Below are 22,005 nucleotides of genomic sequence, written 5' to 3' on the forward strand. Positions count from 1 at the left end.
ACCTTGTGATTTGCATTAATTATCTCACAGTAGCTTTAGTTCCTGCAGGAAACTCCAGTAACTCCCCGTTGGAGGCAAAATAGAAACAAGCTTTGTCAAGAGTTAAATAGCCTCAGAGTTCTGGGGGTTAATGACATTCTCTTACACGTGGGGAACAGAAGGCAAGTTTATTGTCTGAGTGTGGTAACACACCTAGCACAACCTCTGTGTGTAAAACAACATTTTGATCTGCCTTACAGCTGTTGTGGACATTCTCACTGGAGGCAGGAAGGGGCTGGCAAAAGGAAGTAATGGAAGGACCAGAAGCACTGGGGGAAAGTTGAAAACCCTAGAGGAAGGGAGAACTGGAGACAGAGGGAAGAGTGAGCTTTGGTGAAACTAAGTTGGATGCAACAGGAGGGTGCAGGGGTAGGTTGCAGGAATTGTGTGGGGAGGAACACTAAAGGAAGAATTGGAAGCAAGTGGGAAGGAGCAAGAGGTAGAAGGACTTCAGGGTTAGCATTGAAGACTCTGATGAAAGGGAATTTGGATGCCCAGGTCTGAGTTGGAGCAAAAGGGGTGGAGTTAATGCAGCAGGCAGGAAAGGGCTGGAGGGTTGTAAGTGGCAGGATGAGGGAATGGGGGTGACTCCATGAGAGTGCAGCATAAAGGGGGTTGATGGATGAATCTGTGAATGTTCTTCTTAGTGTATGCACAACATGCCTCAGCTGGCACATGACCAGGATTCATCACCGAATTTGATCCACTGGTTGGATCATTAGCTTCCCCGGTACGGACCAGGTACTGATGGGGAGCACGACATGAATGCTGATCCATGTCCCCCTGTGAATGTTGAGAGAGGGTGAATGAGGATGAAAGCAAATAGAACAAGTGGGTGGATTGGTGAGGAAGGTAGAGTGCAGGTAAGGAGTAAGCTATGCAGGGCAGGAATTCTCTTTGTTCTGTTTGTATAATGCCCAGCACAATGGGGCCCTAATCAATGATTAGGGCACCTAGTCCCTGCCATAATTCAATCAAATAATGAATAACAATAATGGGAATAAGGTGAGACAAAGACTCCAAGTATATACAAAATACTTTTCTCTTACCTTTCAGCTTGGAGATTGGAGGGGTTTTCTAATTCTAAAGCTGAGTTAATCAAGTATTTTGAATTTGATTTAGGCTGTTGGTAAATTTGTCTGGGATTATAGAGTGGAAAAACTTAGAGGTTTCTAAATGGGCCATGATTGTATTGGCTTATCCATCTGCCTTTGTCTTACCAAGGATGAAACCATAACTGGAACTCTATAGGAATTTTCACCTCCCTACAAAAGGCATTAGTAAGTCAAGGCCTGGCTAAGTGACAAGATGGGGATGCAAGAAATCAACTCACCTTCCCCAGATGCAGTTGAATCTGACAAAGGAGTTTTTGGGCTATCCAGGGAAAACCCAGAATCATAACCGAGGCCCATTTATAGGATGCAGTTGTTTCTATGGTTTATAATTGTACACACTTTTGAAAAATTTCTCAGCATGGAAAAAAGATTTAAAACAGAATATTGACAAATGGCTTAATTCCCAGCATTAGATTAGCACTGTGCAAATGACAATGTGAATAGCTTCCAAATGGCTGTGTCCAACTCTGGTAGGATCATCATGCTTCAGCGTAGACACAGACAGTTGGTGAGCTGTGATAGCCACCTGTGAAGATTTACAACATGCTGATTTGCGAGGGTGATGATACACTCGCTTGTAAATACCTTTGTTATACCTCATGTGCTTCAGGGCTGGGAAAAAGCTTGCATATGGATTTTTGGAACTTCTGTCAGTGTGTCTATATCATTTATATGCTTAAGCCATCATTTAGCATCTGACAGTGCAAATAAATAAAACATTACCAACTTTACATCACAGCCTCAAAACTTACATTTCATTCTATGCACAATTCTAGCCACACCCAATAGATATACAGGCTTGTCTCTACCTTGGATTGGCGATTGGCAGTATATATTTGTATCTCTACATGTCTATTTCTTGTCACATGCCAGGGACAGAAGCAGGCCCGCTGACAGCAATTCTGGGCCCCGGGGCAGAAGAATCAATGGGCCCCCACACACGCACAAGCTGCATCCTTGCAGATGCGGTCCGCCTGACATTTGGGCAGTGCTGTGCCTGCCCTGGCTGCTGCCCAGAGAGCTTCTGGGTGCGCTGCTGGGTGCGCTCTTCCGGCATGGCCAGGTCTTCTACATGCCCGCCCGATAGGGTTGCCAACTGTCTAATCGCGCTCCATGCATCCACGTCTGAAGTGTGAACACTCAAATGAGTCAACCTGAGGTTGTAAGATGGCCCATTGTAATGGCGGGACACATCTGCAAAGTTCACAACCCATCTAGACCCAGGTTCAGTTTGAAAAATCATGCAAAATTTGGGGGTATTTGGATTTGTGATTTGAGTTGCGTATAGGAGGAATGGATTTTTCTTTTGCTTTTCATGTATGCAGGATATAGGAGGAATTTGGTTTGGCTCCCCTGCATAGATATAAATTCTTTACCTAGCCTTCTTAGAAGTTTGGAGCTTCTTTGTGGAAGCCTGTATAGATCTAGGCTAAAAATATGTCCACCAGACCCATGTTTACATGTAGAAATTACATAGCTGGTCATGTACAGTAAATGTGACAGTTGTGCATGTAATCATGGGGTTTGGCAGAGGCAACAAGCAAACTCATATTTTGATTGGCTCACCTATTGCACAGGTCTCCCCCCCCCCCCCCCCCCCATCCCCTAGCGCTTAGCTGTCCTCAAGCTTAGAAGAAGGTCACTTTATTGGGTCTCTTTGAAGAAAAGGGAGACAAACTTGGGGCAAGATTCCTTCGGGATCCTCTGGGATGCTGCAGGAAAATGGGAGAGGGTTACAGAGGGGCTTTGTTGCAACTGGAGCACAAGAAGGAATTCTGGCTGACTCAGGGCTTAGTATCCACATACCAGACTGGTGGCTTCATCATCGCTGGAGAGGCTGCAGCACGCTCTGCACTCAACGACTGGCCAATTTTGCTGATCAGTGTAAGGATCAGCCAAGGCTTGTTCTTCCTGTCCCCTTGCAGACAGACAGCATCATGAGGATGCTAGCAGGGAGCAAACGCAGCACTTCCTGCTGAGATTCTGGCCTTGTTCAGTGCAGGGTGCAAGAGAGAAGGAAACTCTTGTGCCCTTCCAGGCCTTGCACATCTGTGCAGGACCTAGCCAGAATCTAGCCCTTTACTTGGGTAAAATGCTGTCCCTATTGTTATCAATGGGAATTTTGCCATTGCCTTCCACGGAGCCAGGATTTCAGCCTCACCGGAAGTATTTCTTATGGCACTAAGATTGCAAGTTCCTTATGTCAAAGACCTTGTTTCCATATTTGTTGTAAATGCCACAAATGTAAATCACACACAGGCCCTTCTGACTAACAGTTTCAAAATTGGGAGTCTAAAATTAGACTTCTAGGTGCAGACTTAGGCACCTAAATACATGGCCTAATTATCAGAAGCGCTGAGCTCCCATTGTTTCAGTGGGAGCCAGAGATGCTCAACATCTCAGAAAAATCAGGCCACTTTTATTTAGATGTTTAAATATGAATGCAGATGCCTAATTTTAGGGGCTCAAGTTTAAAAATCGTGCTCTCTATAAATAATAAGAGTCCTAATACAATAAAAGTAATGTTTCCATTCTGATCACGAATCAAACTAAATCTTATAGGTAATGGCTTTTTAAAAAAATCTCTTTCCCTAAAATGAAGTTTTAGCCTTTAACTTCAATTTTGACTAACTGGTTGGTTATCTGAAGTCACACTTGTAAGAATAGTTTTCTGTCGGGCATTGAAAATACAGAGCAGATGTGTGTGAAGGCTTAAACAAAAGCCATAGAAATGAGGAAAGATGGAAAACCTCTGCAACTCTGTCATAGCACTTCATGGTTGCGTGGATTTGATTATTTCAACGTGATGCCTTAACAAACAACATGGGTCGGCGACAGCAGTAAACAGTGCCGAGACTGGCAGCTGTCTGTTGCAAGGATATATTAAAACTTTACTATAACAAATGTTGGCTTGTTTATTGCATCGTTATTTGACATTGGAGACTGATACCCCAACTGCAGGTGTTGCAGCTAGATCTCTATCTCTCTGATTTCCAGTTTGGGGGTGGGAAGGGGAGAGGAGGAGGAGGAGACTAACAACTTACTGAGTCAGGTACAGGACAGGAAGTCAGGAAACTTGTGTTCTATTTCTTCACTATTTCTCCTTGGCTACACACTCCCTGGCTGATACATGTAACTGCTCTATGCCTCTGTTTCCTGTGCTCTGCTATGGTACTTTTTATTGCAGTACCAAATATCTGGATGTTTTTGTGTATCTGGTTTTAAACGCACACAGATGTTGGAAGTTGGATGGACAGAATGGTGAACCGGGCTGGTTCCTGATATAAGTTGTACCAACCAAGGGGCCCACTGTGATGTGTAGGCAGCTAGAGCTGCATACTCAGCCATACACCTTCTCCCTAGACACATCCCCTACACTGGCCGACTGGGATAAGAGTTGCACTACTCAAGCATTACCCTGTCCCGGGGGATACTTCAATAACCCTTTAAGGGCATCTTTGAACCACCAGAAAAATACAAGGCTCCAGAGAGGTGAATTGACTAGCTTGAAGCCACACAGCAAATCAGGGGAAAAGTTGAAAATAGAATCCAGGTCTTCTGAATCTCAGTCCAGATCCACTATGCTGCCTCTGCAGGGCTTCTGCCTGAGTCTGCAGCCAGACTTCAGCAAAGGAAGGAGCAGACGCCATTAAAGCCATAGAGGAAGCCACTTGGTTCTGCCCTCATCACAAGAGCAGACCATGCCTGGCTGCCCCTTGGTAAGGCTCTGAATCCTTTTGGGCTCCACTTCAGGGTGATCTGACCCTATCTGAGCCTTCCTCAATACTCTCACAGGTTAAGGGTTGGCAGGTTGAGCCAATTTCCTATAATTGGGCTTGGAAGGGTGTGTGTGGGTTGCTCAGGGTCACAGATTTGCTGGCTATGAGGGCTAGTTTGAGTTCTGGGCTAATTATTCTAGGTAGAATGTTAGAGGTGTGGGACATCTCACCTCCTCCTCTCCACTCGCATCCTTCTTTTATTTAATTGGTTCAATTGGATTAGTAAATGTGCAGACTAGGTTTAATCATAATTTTGTGTCTGTCTTATTCGCCTTCTATGTCTGGGTCAAATAAAGCCCAAACAAACAAAAAAACCCACACCAAGCAACTAGCGGCTCCTGTATTTGACAGGTTTCAGAGTAGCAGCTGTGTTAGTCTGTATCCGCAAAAAGAAAAGGAGTACTTGCCATGAGTAATATCCTCCCTGAAGTGAGATGAAGTGAGAAGTAATTGCATTTAAGTGAACAGATACAGGAACCTTCACAGATTAAGGCCTGTTCTACATGACAAAGTTAGGTTGACCTAAGTACATTGCACAGGGCTGTGAAAACTTTCATGCCCTGTGTGATGTAGTTAAACTGATCTAATCCCTGACACCACTAGGTCGATGGAAGAATTCATCCGTTGCCCTAGTTACCACCTCTTGGAGAGGTGTATTTACTACCGTGACAGAAGAAGCCCTTCTGTCACTGTGGTAAGTATCTACACCACAGTACTACAACGGCACCGTTGCGGTGCTGTTGCTGTGCCGCTGTAGCATTTCGAGTGTAGAAATACCTTTAGGGCTTGTCTACACTTCCAACGTGGCAGGGGTGCAGCTGCACCGGTGTAGCGCTTCAGTGAAAACCCTACCTACTCCCATTGGCTTAGGTACTCCACCTCCCCAAGAGATGGTACCTAGGTGAATGAGAGAATTCTCCCGTTGATCTAGCGCTGCCTACACTGTGGGTTAGGTCAGTGTAACTGCATCACTCAGGGACGTGGGGCATGGGCGAGTTAGGGAAGAAGCAAGCACACCTGAGAAACTTAAAGCAAGAAGATACACTTGTTACAGTCATATGTGCAACAAAGAGCATGTAGCAAAGAATATTTGAAGAATGCTGACTGCAAAGAGCAAATATAAAATAAATAGGACCAAATCTTTGGAGTGCTGGGAAAATGGAGAATAAATACCTGAAAATGGGAGAATTTTGTGCAGATGGAGAGTGGCTGAGCCTTTGGTTACATCGAATCCCATTCTGTGAGGTTGGACTCCAGGGTTGTAAAAGCAGCTTGGTTAAGCATGGCTGAGGGAATGGGCATGCTATGCAACATGGCTCTCTCACACCTGCAGGGGAATGGGTGACCTCCTCCAAACTGTCTTGTTTAGAAGCCTTCTCCATGATTTGAAGCTTCTCTGAGGGGTTGTTTGAACCAGGCACAGGTGATGTTTCCATGACAGCATGCTTCTGCCTGAGTTGGCTTAGCATGGGGAAGGCCTCAACAATTAGCCTTTCTCTTTTTCTTTCTGTCTCTCTTTCTATCACTTGACCCAAACAAATGCAGGGGTTGCTTATCTCCATTGTGTTCCTGAGAGTGCATATGCTCTCGCGAGCTCTGCATTGGCCTTTTGATCCCACACACCTGCCCACTTCATATGGGGCAAATTTTGACCTATGATAAGTAGGAAACTTACTGAGATCAAACTCACAGAGTTTCTTGGCTCTGTTACAGATATTTACTATTTCAGCTATTAGTGAAAGAACCATCCTTTACCTGAAGTAAGCCAGTCTCAAGCTATTATTTTTTCAACTGCAGAAAAGATGAGGAAAAACCAATTTTAGAAAGAGTAGGGAGGGGCAAGGACATGATGAAGAATAACTAGGATTGGCATGATTAGTTTTTCTTTTTATAACTTCAACGGATAATATCAATGTTTATTTTAAGCATTTTTTCAATAATTTAAATGTTCACGATTGTGCAAAATTATGGGTTTTAAGCATTTATTTCAACTTTTATGGATTTAAGTTTTCACAGTTGCAGGAAATTATGGGGGTGGGTCAGACAATAGAGATGGTGTGTGTGTGTCAGACAGTAGATGTTGAGATTCAAAATGTTAAAACTTTACACAAATTGTAACATTACATGTCAAAATATACAAAGTAAATATCCTTAAATCAAACTCTAAGTTCTCAAGCAGAATTTTTCTTACTTTAACTATCTCTAAGTTTTGAGTATTCTTGATGGAAATATATTTTTGTCAGTTTGTGGGTGTACAATTTACCAAAGGTCATAGTGGATTCTCCGTCACAAGCACTTAGGACCCACGTCTTAGGACCCTGCTAGGGTGATGGTGTGATAATCAGGGTCCAGACATCACATGGGAAGGACAAAAGGTTTAGGCCTCAAAAAAGAGCAGTTGAAACAACTGATTGTAAGCTGTATTGTTGTACTATGGAAGTATATCGAGTAAGGTCTGTAATGAAAGCTTGTAATATTCTAAACATAATAATCATTATGAGATATGCATACAGGCTATGGTAATGAACATAAGTATTTGTGGGTATAGAGCACGTTGCTCATAAACTTTGGTTCCACCTGACATCAGGACAGTGAGTGATCACACAGGAAAAGGCACCTCCCAAGCCAGGTGTTTATACAAAACCAGACTCAAGTAACGATCCTTTGTACAACCCATGAAAACACAATGATGGGTCAATAGGGTTAATAGAAAGACATTGAGATAACTGGGGATTTCCCCATGTTGAATATCTATAGTGACTGAAGACAAAAATAACTGCAAACCCTTTTTAAATGGAAGAGTTTGGAAGTAAAAGGCAACCAGAACGGGGGGACAGCCTCAAGGTGGAAAGTTGTCCGTGATCCGCTAAGTCCCTCCTGTTGTTAGAGTGTACACTGGGGAATTGTTCAAAGGCAATAGGTAACTTGTATTAGAAAAGGGATTTTACCTCATATGGAAGTGTGAAGGCTGAGGTTGCGTCTTTATAGTTATTGACTGTGTAACTTGTATGTATTTGCTTCCCCTTACTTGTTCATCTTGGAATCAGTGTTTTTTCTACTAAAAAAACCTTTTTATTTATTTTCATTCCAAGCAGGTCTCTGTTGCGTGTGCCAAAGGGAACTGATAACTGGGGCTGGCTTCACACCTTTGGGGTGACGAACCAGAGGGGAACGGTCCCAGGGTCCGGTATTTAAGAACTCAGGGAGGATGGATTTGAGGAGACTCAAGACTGGAAGGGCTGTTAGTGTCACCCTGCAAGGCTGGTGAGAGTCAGGGTGAGACCTTGCTTGTGGGCTGGCTAGTGGTGTCAGGGATCTGAGCCATAGCAGCGCAGCATTTAGGCACGCCGAAGCTATGGGGCAAGTAGTGACAGAATCCCTTACTGGTCTTGGTGAGCCCCAGAATGTCACAACTGGGCAGAGCCTGAGTCCTGCTGTGATTTGAGTCCAAGTCCTGTTATTCTGTTGTGTAGACACAGCTCAAGCTGCAGCCCCAAGTCAGAAGATCACCATAGTGCAGTATGGCTGTGAGACCTGGGTCCAGCAATTATAAGCTCAGATTTACAATGCAATGTGGGTGCTCAAGCGCAGGCTTGGAAACACTGAGTCCACAAGCCCAGGACCCACAGACCGGGGTTTACAATGCTGTGTCTGAACATCTGATGAAAACCTTCTAATGGTCCTGGATAGCTATATTTATAGAATTCCTAAAGAATTCACAAAAGGTAGAAAAGGCAGAGGTCAGGCTTTTTTAAGGGTTAAAGGTCATATATACACAATACAAGTAACAGAAATGTTAGCACAAAATTCCTACCTGGCAAACTAAGAATGTGGGTTGTCAGCAAATGCCAAACACAAGCTTCCAATAGATCTACAATGACTCAATTACTGGAGTTATCTTTAGTGTTCAAATGTCACTTGTTTAACCTTGCCAGCAGCAGCAGCAGGGGTCAGACTGAATTGCAGTGATTTTTGTAGTTCCTTCACTTTTCCCGCTCATAAACTACAGCCTGCAGTGTTCTCACAGACTGAGTTTATCTTTACTAATATGTTTCTAAGCTGGAGGTACCAACTAATTTCCATTCCCAACACAATTCCAAGGGCCTAAGGTTTATTCTTGAAGTCCATGCTGAAATCAAGGAGGCCAAAATGCAGATATATCCTGCCTATGAAAGGATGCGTTCTATTTCACTTTAAATCATAGAAAGCCCAGACACATCTTAGCAGCCATGGCAGCTTTAATACTTACAGCTGTTCAGGAAAGCAGGCTCAGGCTGGCCCAAAGCAACCTGTTATTGACATACATTATCTCAGCATGGACAATGCACAGATATTTTTGGTGTTGGACAATAAATGATTTGGTTGTGTGATATATATTCAGTGAGCCTGCTTGTTTGTGAAGTGTATTTATTCAGCCAAATATTATATATCCTTCATGGAGTTGGCATAAAAAAGCATTTGCACCCCATTACAATCTTCTGCCATAGACTTATAGGAATAAGTATACTTTTGTTTAGGAAAAGAGTCAAAGTGTCTGTTTCTTTGATAGTTTCATTTACACCTTGGAATAAGTTAAAAAATATTTGAAAGACCGAATGGTTATAGAATAATCACAACTTTTCACCTTGGAAGTATTGGAACTAATTTTTCCTTTGTAACATTCTTTTACACTTTAATTTTACTGTCTGAAACTAATTTTGTGTCCCTGTTATCAGTATGCATCTAGGCAATGTGGATGACAGACACCTTAGTGATAAGCATTTGGGAAATATCTGTAGATAGATAGAGAGATTAGATTAGACAGATTTTTTTTTGTCATGTATCATTACATGGGAGTCAAGACCAAAACACTCAAAATTTACCATCACCAAACATTTCAGAAATTCACATCCTGATCTGGTCTTGATTGGAATGTTGCATCTGAAGACCATTTATAGAACTGAATATTCAGAAACCTGTATAAATAGAGTAAATATTTGATTCATAGATTCCAAGGCCAGAAGGAACCGTTGTGATCATCTAGTCTGACCTCCTGTGTAACACAGGCCACAGAACTTCCCGCAAATGATTCTTGTTTTCTACCTAGAGCAGATGTTTTTTTTTAAAAGTTCCAGTCTAGATTTTAAAATGGCCAGTGATGGAGAATCCACCAGGACTCTTGGTAAATTGTAGATACATAGTTAAAAGGTGGGAAAGAAGATACAATAACCACTAGCAGAACCATCACCTAAATTTGAAATGAACATTTTTAGATGTTTGTAAGGTTTTTAAACTTTCTCCCATCAAATTCCTCTCTCCTCAGTAGTTTTAATTTTCGCACACCTTTATATTTCCTGGTTCTAGATGAAACTGGATGGAGAAATGCCAAATTAATGTTCTCAAGAGATGTTCTCCTGAAATTTATGACACATTCAACAGCAGGAACCACCAGATAACTTTCAAAAAAGCCCATGGTCACACAATTTCTGACTGAATAGAGTAGACCTTTGAGATCTGGCTCTTTCAGAAAAACATCTAAACTTATGGGTGCTTAACATGTGGTGAACCGAATCTCATAATTTTATGAGTTCCTCCATTACTAGAAACAAGGAGGCAGATGCTCACCTGGTGAAATTGGTCAGAAGCCCATTGACTTTACATTGAATTTACACCCTATTGAGTTTACACCATCTAAAGGTTTGTCCCCAATAGCCTTTGGCTTTGTGATTCCTATTCTTGTCTTGTACAGTAAACTCATAAATTCATTACACATAAATTACCCCTGAACTGTGCAGACTATAATCAATACCAGAATGAATAGTTTTAATATCTTTTTTGAGAGGCAAGGTTCTCTGTAAAGGGCTTCAGCACATTTGTAAAGTGCATAATTTCTATATGGTTATACAGCTTGGAAGAACATAGAGTGCATGCAAATGAGCAGTAAGTATGGATTGTGCTAGCAAAATTTAAAAATTCATCAGTGCTGCAGAAAAAACACTCCCTTTAGGTTTGGAGAAAAGGTGATAATAAGAACATAAGAACAGCCATACTGGGTCAGACCAAAGGTCCATCCAGCCCAGTATCCTGTCTGCCAACAGTGGCCAATGCCAGGTCCCCCAGAGGGGGTGAACCTAACAGGTAATGATCAAATGATCTCTCTCCTGCCATCCATCTCCACCCTCTGACGAACAGAGACTAGGGACACCATTCCTTACCCATCCTGGCTAATAGCCATTAAAGGACTTAACCTCCATGAATTTATCCAGTTCTCTTTTAAACCCTGTTATAGTCCGAGCCTTCACAACCGCCTCAGGCAAGGAGTTCCAAGGTTGACTGTGCGCTGAGTGAAAAAGAGCTTCCTTTTATTTGTTTTAAACCTGCTGCCCATTAATTTCATTTGGTGACCCCGAGTTCTTATATTATGGGAACAAGTAAATAACTTTTCCTTATTCACTTTCTCCACACCGCTCATGATTTTATATACCTTTATTATATCCCCCCTTCGTCTCCTCTTTTCCAAACTGAAAAGTCCTAGTCTCTTTAATCTCTCCTCATATGGGACCCATTCCAACCCCCAATCATTTTAGTTGCCCTTCTCTGAACCTTTTCGAATGCCATTATATCTTTTTTGAGATGAGGAGATCACATCTGTACGCAGTATTCAAGTTGTGGGCGTACCATGGATTTATATAAGGGCAATAAGATATTCTCCATCTTATTCTCTGTCCCTTTTTTAATGATTCCCAACATCCTGTTTGCTTTTTTGACTGCTGCTGCACACTGCGTGGACATTTTCAGAGAACTATCCATGATGACTCCAAGATCTCTTTCCTGATTATTGTAGCTAAATTAGCCCCTTTCATATTGTATGTATAGTTGGGGTTATTTTTTCCAATGTGCATTACTTTACATTTATCCACATTAAATTTCATTTGCCATTTTGTTGCCCAATCACTTAGTTTTGTGAGATCCTTTTGAAGTTCTTCACAGTCTGCTTTGGTTTTAACTATCTTGAACAGTTTAATATTGTCTGCAAACTTTGCCACATCACTGTTTACCCCTGTCTCCAGATCATTTATGAATAGTTGAACAGGATTGGTCCTAGGACTGACCCTTGGGGAACGCGTCTAGTTATCCCTCTACATTTTGAAAATTTACCATTTATTCCTAACCTCTGTTCCCTCTCTTTTAACCAGTTCTCAGTCCATGAAAGGATCTTCCCTCTTATCCCATGACAGCTTAATTTACATAAGAGCCTTTGGTGAGGGACCTTGTCAAAGGCTTTCTGGAAATCTAAGTACATTATGTCCACTGCATCCCCCTTGTCCACATGTTTGTTGACCCCTTCAAAGAACTCTAATAGATTAGTAAGACATGATCTCCCTTTACAGAAGCCATGTTGATTTTTGCCCAACAATTTATGTTCTTCTATGTGTCTGACAATTTTATTCTTTACTATTGTTTCAACTAATTTGCCTCATGATAATGCCTCATGTTGTTCAATAGTGATAACTCTGACAAGTGAAAAAACACCATTGATATGCTCTAAAGGGCATCCCAGCAGGGATTATCATTTAGTACATGCCTTTACGGCACTTAGCACAAAGGGGCCCCAAATTACATGTTAAATAATCAGAATAAAACAATAATTCCATCCAGTTCCCAAGATTTCTGTTGATGGAACAATGGTGGCTGCAAGACAACTATACAACAGAAGGATGAAAAGGCAGGAAAACAAAGGAATCCTTCAGTGATCTAGCAGGGCTACAGAAAATTCCCCCTTTTCCCCCGTGGAGAAAATATGCATGCAAAAATAAATATTGTGCATGTTCCATTATTTAAAAATAATTACATTTTGCATACAGAAAAGTGTGACGATGACTCCCATGAGTAAGATTTTAAAAAATCAAATGTTCTTGCTGTGTATTTAACTTTAAACAGTTCAGCCATTCACAAAACATATACTATCTCACAACCCAGAAATTAACATGTCAATTTTAGAAGACATGATTGCCAACTCTGGAGCCAGTTCTCATTTTTCTTGCAATAGCTACAGTTGACTCAATATATATCTGTCTACTCATTCATCCCCATTCGGAGCAAAATGAGATGGAGAACTTAGTCTAAAAAATCAGGTCAAATATGACAAAATATCAAGCTAACAACTTCATCAATTAGTGCCTTTATGCATCTTTAAGTGCCTAAATCAGTACATGTCAGTACATCCAGCTTCATATCCCATATGCTTTAGCCCTATGAAAAAATTATTTCTCTTTGGCAGGAAGTCTGTGATCTTACCTTTCAAACCCTAAACTTTCCATCCTATCACATCATTGACCAAACTGTGCTAGGTAGGTCTATTTAACTATGTATGTTTGGACTTTTTTATAGTTCCATCATGGTAGCAGTTAAAGCTTTCCTGGAGGTATTATATCTTCATGCGATGTTCCCAGTGGACTTCATGGAGTCTCCTACTCTTCTCCCTTTCCTGGCCATAGGAAACTCTGCAGGAGATGAACTTCCACAAATACATATTTTCTTTTTCTTTTCATCTCCTAAACAAAGACACCTTTATTCCAGTCTATTTTACAAATCCAACTTCTTGGCATTGGAATCTATTGTGGAATCTGGGGCAAGGCCAGATGGCTATAGAAAAGTAGTGGGAGATAGATATATTAGCTCCAGGCTAAACAAATCCCTGCTACCAGGATAAGTTAAATGGCAGCTGCTCCAGGTCAATTAAGACACCTGGGGCCTATTAAGAACTTTCCAGTAGGCAGGGAGAATGCTAGGTTGTTTGGGACACCTGAAGCCAATCAGGTACTGGCTGAAACTAGCTAAAAGCCTCCCAGTTCATCAGGTGGGTGCGGATGTCAGGAGCTGTGGGAGGAAGTTGTGCTGTTGGAGAGACTGAGCAGTACACACCATATCAGGCACAAGGAAGGAGGCCCTGAGGTAAGGGTGAAGTGGAGCTTGAGGAAGTGGGGGCTGCTGTGGGGAAGTAGCCCAGGGAATTGTACATGTCATGTTTCTAAAAGGTCAGCTACCATAGCTGATACTATTAGGGTCCCTGGGCTGGAGCCTGGAGTAGAGGGTGGGCCCGGGCTCTCCCCTTTGCCCCCCGCCCCCAATTAATCCCTGAGACTGGGAGACAACAGAGACTGTGCAAGGGAGGATAGCTTCTCCTCACCTCCCTTGCTGGCTTATGATGAAAATGTCTCAGTAGACTGTGACCCTTGTCTCTAGAGAGAGAAGGTTTACGTGGAGGGTCACAGTGAGCCTCTGAGGCTAGCAAAATCTGCCAGGAAATGTGGGACCCACAGAGACAAGGACAGAGCTTTGTCACACTATGTTTTGCTTTTGAATGTATAAACACAGTCACATGTTGAATCCTGGGGTTATGGAGGAGAAAGCTTCTATTTTTTATCTTTATCCTTCTCCATGGTTCTGTGCCGCATGTGGATGACAAGGTGATAGAAATGTCAGGGCAAAAGATTTGTATTTATGAGGTAGGGGAGAGATGGAAACACACAGCACTTCAAACATTTTATTAACTGTGAAAGCTGCTGTTAGCATATTGGCTGCCAATGCCTTCTGAGTGCCATGCAATAAACCCAGACCTGCAAAGTCTAATGAGTGACTCAAGACATCTCAGACCCAGAGGCCAAGGTTGACTTTTTGTTCCCAGCAGATTGTCAGATCCAAGCACATGGGAGAAACAGAAACTGCCAAGCAACCTTTATTACTGTGTGTCAAAAAGGGAAAACTCCAAAGGCTTACTATATATAGTGCAGTGAGACTTTTCACTAAACCACCAAGGTGGGTTGCTGTTTATGTGATAAGCTATAATAGGACATCTAAAGTTGAGTCTCTAAAATAGGAGCTTACGATAAAGTGTTTAATGAACACTTTAACTGGATCTACAGTGGGGCATAGATTCTGTATTCAGGAACTGTTTTGATGGCCTTGTGTGCAATAGGTAACTGAAGTCATTGTGTCACTGAATCAGCATGGTGACTAATTAATCCATACAGTCCAAGGCCAGAAGGTACTGCCGAGGGAAAAATCTCCTACAACTGTGCACAAGGCTCAAACACACCTACAGTGGAATGGACCCTATGCAACATATCTTGAAGAACAACACTGTGATCATTTAGTCTAACCTCCTGTATAACAGAGGCCATAAAACTTCCCCAAAATATTTCCTAGATTGTATCTCTTTCTTTCAGTTAGGCAGTAAGCTGAAGGGCATGCATTTTTGTACCACAATCATACATATAAAAAAGGAAAATATTTTCCTGTAACTTTCCTCTGCCAAGATTTGTAATGTCAGAGCTGTGTGAATTTGGCATTACAAAATTGAAACAATGGGGAACTCACCTGTTTGGGGTTTCAGACCAAACCTGAAATTTGGCCCAGTTTCATTTAAAATGTCACCAAGTTTACAAGTGTCTTAAATACACCTGGCCAAAGTTTGAGTGAACATCGGCAGAGTTTCCTGTGAATCTTTGGGAGGAATTTATGTTTATATTTCGAACAGGCAGCTCCAAATAGCTTTTTGAAATCAGGCAAAATTCAAGGGTTTTGGCTGACTTTTCCTTTGAGTTTTTAAAAATCTACTCGAAGTAAAATTCAAGAAGCAAATTCTTGGCCCTGCTATAGGCCCTTTGCACCACTCTGGTGCCACAATGTGGCAATAACACCAGCTTAACAACCCTTTTGAGGATTTCCCCTGTGAAATGGGAATATTTTAGTGGTGTACAGTGGTATAATGGTTCTGCAACATGCCCTGATCCCACTCCCAGGCATATGGGGCATGCTTGGAGAAAGGTGACATGAACACTTCTGGGCCATAGGCAGCCAGGAGAAATTTAGAGCAGCCCTGAGCTTGCTCTAAATGGCACCACAGGCTGAATTGGTCTCCAATTGGTCCCAGGATTGGAGGAATGCAAAACTGGTATAAAGTCACCTTTCCCCCATTTTGTCCTGCATGTAGCAAAGCTTGGTCAGACTAAATATTCTGGCCCAAGAGGTTCAAACCCATGTAAAGTATAACAAACAACATTGATCCCATAACCTGAAAGTTGAATGCACCAAGTTTTACAGAGTTCTAATAATTACGGTACAAGGCTTCTTATTAGAATGTCCTTATTTGCATGTTTTATTAGTATTAACGTTCCAGTTACTGGCCGGACAAGTGTTTACATAGTTATTTGATTTGCAAACAAACTTTGGGTACTTGATTGTAAAAATTAGGCATGCACAGTAGTTTGTGTATGCAACTGCTTTTGCCTGTCTTTGAAAAGATGCCCCTTATGTTCAGACTTTTTAAAAAAATCCTTCCCCCCAAATTTTCTGCTGACCTAAGGAGATTCATACTGTAAGTTCCACCCCCGCCCCCCCTACCCCCCATGAGGCTACAAACTTATTTTATTTGGAGCTCAGTGTAACCTGACATGTCACAGCCTACAGACATGAGTAGGGCATTTTCAGTCACCTCCTTTGTGTAGTGCATACTTTAAAACAAGAGTGGTCCTCAAACTGACCCCAGGCTACTCTTTACATAGAAACCTCTTCCAAGCTTGAGAAGTTTATTACCCTTTGACTCCTGCTTTTCAACTAACTTTCTATCCAGCACCCTATGTTATTACTCATTCCATGATTCCTCAGACATTAATCTTTGACCTGGAACTTTGTTGAATGCTTTTTGAAAAGCCACTGAAGTTTCCATGTCTGTCAAGGCAGTGATACACCTTCAAAGAACTCCAGCAGATTAGTTAAATCTATGTTGGCTACCTTTATTCAGTCAAGAGAAAAGATGGGAAATTCTTGGGAAGAAACTTGGAAGTAATATATATTGCTGTGAAAGGTTCAGCCACAAGCTACCCATATATGGGAAGTTACTGTACTTATATCAGTGTATATCAGAAACTCAGTTGTACTGCACTGTATTTGAATGTTATTAGAGTCTAATCTGTCAAGACAAACAGTGGGACACATGAAAGCATTTAGAGACAGCATAGTTGCTGATCATTCATCCAATACCTCCCATAGATTCTACCCTGGATCATCTCTTAAAATTAGCTCAATGCCCATGGTGCGCATTTACTGTGATACCCACAGGGCATGAGTCTCCACTGCCTTGCACATTATGTTGTCTTTTTCACCTCTGTAAAGTGAGTGCAACCTGATCAAAATAGTAGCATTTTATATCCAATTTAGACAGGTGTAAATCAGAATCAGGTGCAGGAAGTCTACTCTATAAAATAGGTAGAATCTATCGTAGGGGTCAATCAGTGCGTAGCTTTATTACACAAAATGACATTATTATAAGAATGCAATAAAAATGTTCAGCTAATTAAACAATGGAAGATTCTTTTGGGGAGGGGAGCAGTGGATGTGGAGAATACTAATATTTCTCCCTTTAGCTTTTGGCTTCCAGCCTTTGGTGAATTTTTAAGCCTCTGACTATACGGATTCATAATGGAAATACTGCTATGCCCCTAAGCACTGATGTGTAAATGGCACTGCTACTTTATTTTAGGATGCTGTACTTTAAACAGAAATGTGCCAACGAGTCTATTCCTTTGACATGCCAGCTGTCAAACTGTCAAGAGTAATCACAACAGTCCATTAATAACAAAGCGCAATGGAAAATGCATACATCACTTTAGAAACCTTATGAATCAAATATAACACTGAAAACTAATTTTAAAATTATTACATCATTCTTGTTTTATTCCCCAATGTATATTCAAATACTAATGTCAAAGAAAAATCTGTTCCTGCCTAGTGGGATAATGGAGCAGAATTAGCTTTGAGGAGCTCAACAACTCAGAGCTGCCTTCGTCATGAATGAACTGCTGATTTCTACAGGGCACATTTGATCCACAATCAAGTGCTTGCAACTTGGGAGTTGAATTTTTGAAGAAATGCAAAATGCCTGCACTTTTGTGTTAGTGGTAACAAGTCTTGTTCAAGGAGGTGATGTGTATCTTGTTCTGGGAAGATTTCCGGGGGTACTAGCAGGTGATAGTTGGGTATTGGTTTGATTTTTTTCCAGAAAAAAATTCTGCTTGACTTTTGGGCTTTCCTTGGAACAACTGCTTCACTTTTTAATAATGATACAGGCCATAGAGGTCACACAACATTTTAATGAAAAGTTTAACAAGCCTTTTTCCTCAAGCAAGAGAGATTTGCTATCTCATTCCACGTTTCTAGGGCAGGAGAATGAATCAGAGCTCCCAGTGACTTGAAACCACAGTGCAAACAAGTTTGTCATAGAGATCACATTATTCTCATCTGTGAAATGCAAATTTCAGAAGTTGGCAGCAAATAACTTGGATTGTGACATCTGCGTTACGTCTCTTTAATGGACCTTTAAAAATAAAAATGCAAATGGATGTTTAAATTCAGTTGGTATCTTCTTTTTGTCATTAAATTTGGTCTTCTAGAGCAGTGATGTCCACCCCAGAGCCCTGACTGAATTCCTAACAGGAACAGACACATTCTGACTATATAAATTATCCCTGTTTTAAATTGATAGAGTATTCCTGCCTTAAAATGTCATGTATTATTGCCCTGCACTGTTTATAACAACATCAGTGGTCACTGCCATCTGCCTTTTCACAGGGGTACTAACCTTTTGTAAAAAATGGTTACCTACCTTTCCGTAACTTGTTCTGCAAGATGTGTTGCACATGCCCATTCCACTGTAGGTGTGTTTGAACCTTGTGCATAGTTGTAGGAGATTTTTTACCCATTGGGGAAACATGAGTGCCCGCTGGTGCCTCGCACTACTGCATGCAAGTATAAAAGCCAGTGCTGTTCCTAAACTCCTTCAGTTCCTTCTTGCCAGAAAGACTCCTATAGAGAGGGGAAGAAGGGCAGGCAGGTCACGGAATGGACATGTGCAGTGCCTCTCAAAGAACAATAGTTATGGAAAGGAAGATAACCATATTTTCTTCTTTGAGTGATTGCACATGTCCATTCCACTGTAGGTGACACACAAGCAGTTCGAGCCGGAGGTGAGCTTGGAGTCTACTTGAACAGGGACTGTAGGGCCACTTGTCCAAATCCAGCACAAGCTCTAGACTGATAAGAGATGGCATAGTGAGAGGTTAAGCTATGGACAGATCATAGAATCATAGAATCACAGAAGGTTAGGGTTGGAAGGGTTAGAAATCTGATGGACTTTGGGCTTGAAAAAAATTGACCCCATATCCATGGGAGAGTGGAAAGCTGGGATAGCTGCCAGATAGACTCTGATGGAATAAAGAGCTAACACTGTCAGGGGGAGGGCCTGAAGCTTGGGATGAAAGAGGTGGCTGTGATCCTGGAAGATTACATCCACATCTCTTGGAAATGACAGCAGAGGTCTGACTGGCAGAGATAGTAGCTTCAAAAACAGTGTTACTTCGGCTACCCTAGGGCTATTAGAATAAGGTGAGTGGAATGTTGCTTGACTTTGGACAAGACTTTGGGTAGAAGTGGAACTGGAGGGAAGGTGTACAGTAAGTTTTTTGACCAGGGTAGGAGGAAAACATCTGGCAGTGAACCCGGGCTGCAACTTTCTCAAGAACAAAAAAAGATCGCATTTTTATTTGCCCTTGTTGCAAATATGTCCAACTGGGGAGTCCCCCAATGCTGGAAAATGGACCTTGACACATCTGGGTGAAAAGATCATTCATGGTGTTCTGTGAATGACCTGCTTAGGTGGTCTGCCAGAGTGTTTTGAATGCCTGGAAGGTAAGAAGCTTTCAGGTTGGTGGAAATGGTGATACAGAACATCCAAAGGAGGATCGCCTCCTGGCATAAACTTTATTGACTAGGTCCACCCCTTGTTTGCTTACATAGAACACAGCAGCTGTGTTGTCAGTGAGCACCAACTCATTCTGCCCCTTGATATGTGGAACCAATGCTATGCAAGCCAAATGAATGGCCTGAAACTCCCTGATATTTATATAGAGACTTAGATCCTGAGGAGGCCAAAGGCTTTGAGTCTGAAGGGGACCTAAGTAAGGGGACCCAGCCTAGACCCAATGAATCTGTGATTAGAGTGAGTGTCTGTTGTGGATCGGCAAAGGAACTTCCTCAGAAACATTTGCAGGTTCTAGCCACCAGTACAGTGGGGGACCAGAGTAAGTACTTGAATCACCAGGTCCATATGATGATGGGCCACTGAATAAATTGAGGCTAGCCAGCCCTGTAGTTCTCTGAGATGCAGTCTGGCATGATGCACCATGTAAGTGCACACTGCCATGTGTCCTAAAAGTGTGAGGCAGTTTCAAACCATAATGACAAGGTATGCCTTCAGATATAGAGCAATGACTCACATAGTTTGGAACCTCTATAAAGGCCAGGATGTTCCTACTGGGGCAGGATCCAGGACAGCCCCAATAAATTTTATTCTTTGAAAGGAGTCAGGATAGATTTCTCTGTACTGATTAGGAGCCCCAATACATCGAAAGTGCTCTGTATAATAGCTAAGCTGGAGAGTACCTGAGACCTTAACAGGCCTCTCCCTAGCCAGTTGGCCAGGTAGGGGAACACCTGGACTCCTGATCTTCACAGGAATGCCGCTAGTGCAGTCACGTATTTTGTGAATGTGCAAGGGGCTGCTAACAGGCCAAAAGGCAGTACTGTGAATTGATAGTAGGATCCTTTGACCATGAATCCGAGGAACGTTCAGTGGCTCTGGTGAATCGCCATGTGCAAATAAGTGTCTTTGAAGTCAAGAGCAGCATACCTGTTCCCAGTACCTAAGGAAGGGATAATAGGTGCTAGAGAGACCATCTGGAATTCTGTTTTCTTTAGGAACTTGTTTAGCTGCCTTAGATCTAAAATAGGCCTGAGCCCCCCTTTGTCTTCAGGATTAGGAAGTATTGGGAATAAAATCCCTTCTCTCTGAATGATATGGGAACTTCCTGTTTGGCCCCCATGTGGAAGAGAGGCTGGACCTCCTGAAGTAGCATGCTCTTGTGAGAGTGGTCCCTCAAGAGGGATGGGGAAGGGGGATAGAAATAAATTGAAGGGTGTATCCTGGTTCCACCGTGCTTAGGATCCACTGATTTATTGTGATGGGGGGGCCAAGCACTTAGAAAGTGGGACAGGTGGTTGGCAAAAAATGAGGTGGGAAAAGGTGGTACACTGGGAAGTGGTAGACTGCCCTCGACCAACAGGTCAAAATGATAATTTAGAGGAGCCAGCTTCCCTAAATGCCCCACTCCCACTGCCTGGAATATATTTTCCTCTTTCAGAGATACAGAGCATCCATAAGAGGTGCTAAATGCTCACATCTTTTGAAATTAAGGCCACTTACTTAGGTGCCTATATATGGACTCTGAACTTAACTTTAGGTAACTGATTTTGTCCATTTTGATAGATATACACTGACAATCAGTTCATACTGTGAAGCATTTTGCTATGATTTAAGACATTTTTTAGATGATGGGCCAAATTCTCATCTCATTCCATGGAGCTACTTTGCTATAATTGAAGATAAAATTGGGCCCAATAGCAGCACAAACCATCTATTTCAGTCAAACTATATGGTTAATATAGTAATTAGTAAATGTATGCATCATCCCTTTTTTTCAATCTGGGATTACTCACCATCTGCAGCTGGTCTGGATCAGGGAAGTTCAGCTTCTTTGAGGAAAGTGAGAATCTTTAAACTGTGATTCAGTGGGAACTTTCTGTTGACTGACACCACATTGCAACATGGTCTCTGAAGATGCATTTCAAATACATACTTGACAGTGAGAAGCTCGTAAGCGCCAAGAGGGCATGGGCTTTATCTTTTGGGACAGGCAGGGTGCACAGCTGTACTCATCATTTCACTGCCAATGTCAATACTTAGAAGGCAAGAAGCTGGAGCTGACAGCAATTGAAAAGCACCTTTTCTCTGAATATCTGGTATTTCATAAAATAAGTGACGTGATTGTGATACAGCACTGTGCTAACCAGCCTTGGTTTAGAGTCGCAGATTGTGAAGACCTTACTCAGGGAAAAATCCCCACTCGTGTCAAAAGGAGTTTTGCCTGAAGAAAGAAGGCATGTCGTCCTCAGTTTTAATAATGAACGGACACAAC

This window comes from Chelonia mydas, chromosome 2, assembly GCF_015237465.2.
Source record: "Chelonia mydas isolate rCheMyd1 chromosome 2, rCheMyd1.pri.v2, whole genome shotgun sequence".
NCBI lineage: Eukaryota > Metazoa > Chordata > Testudines > Cheloniidae > Chelonia > Chelonia mydas.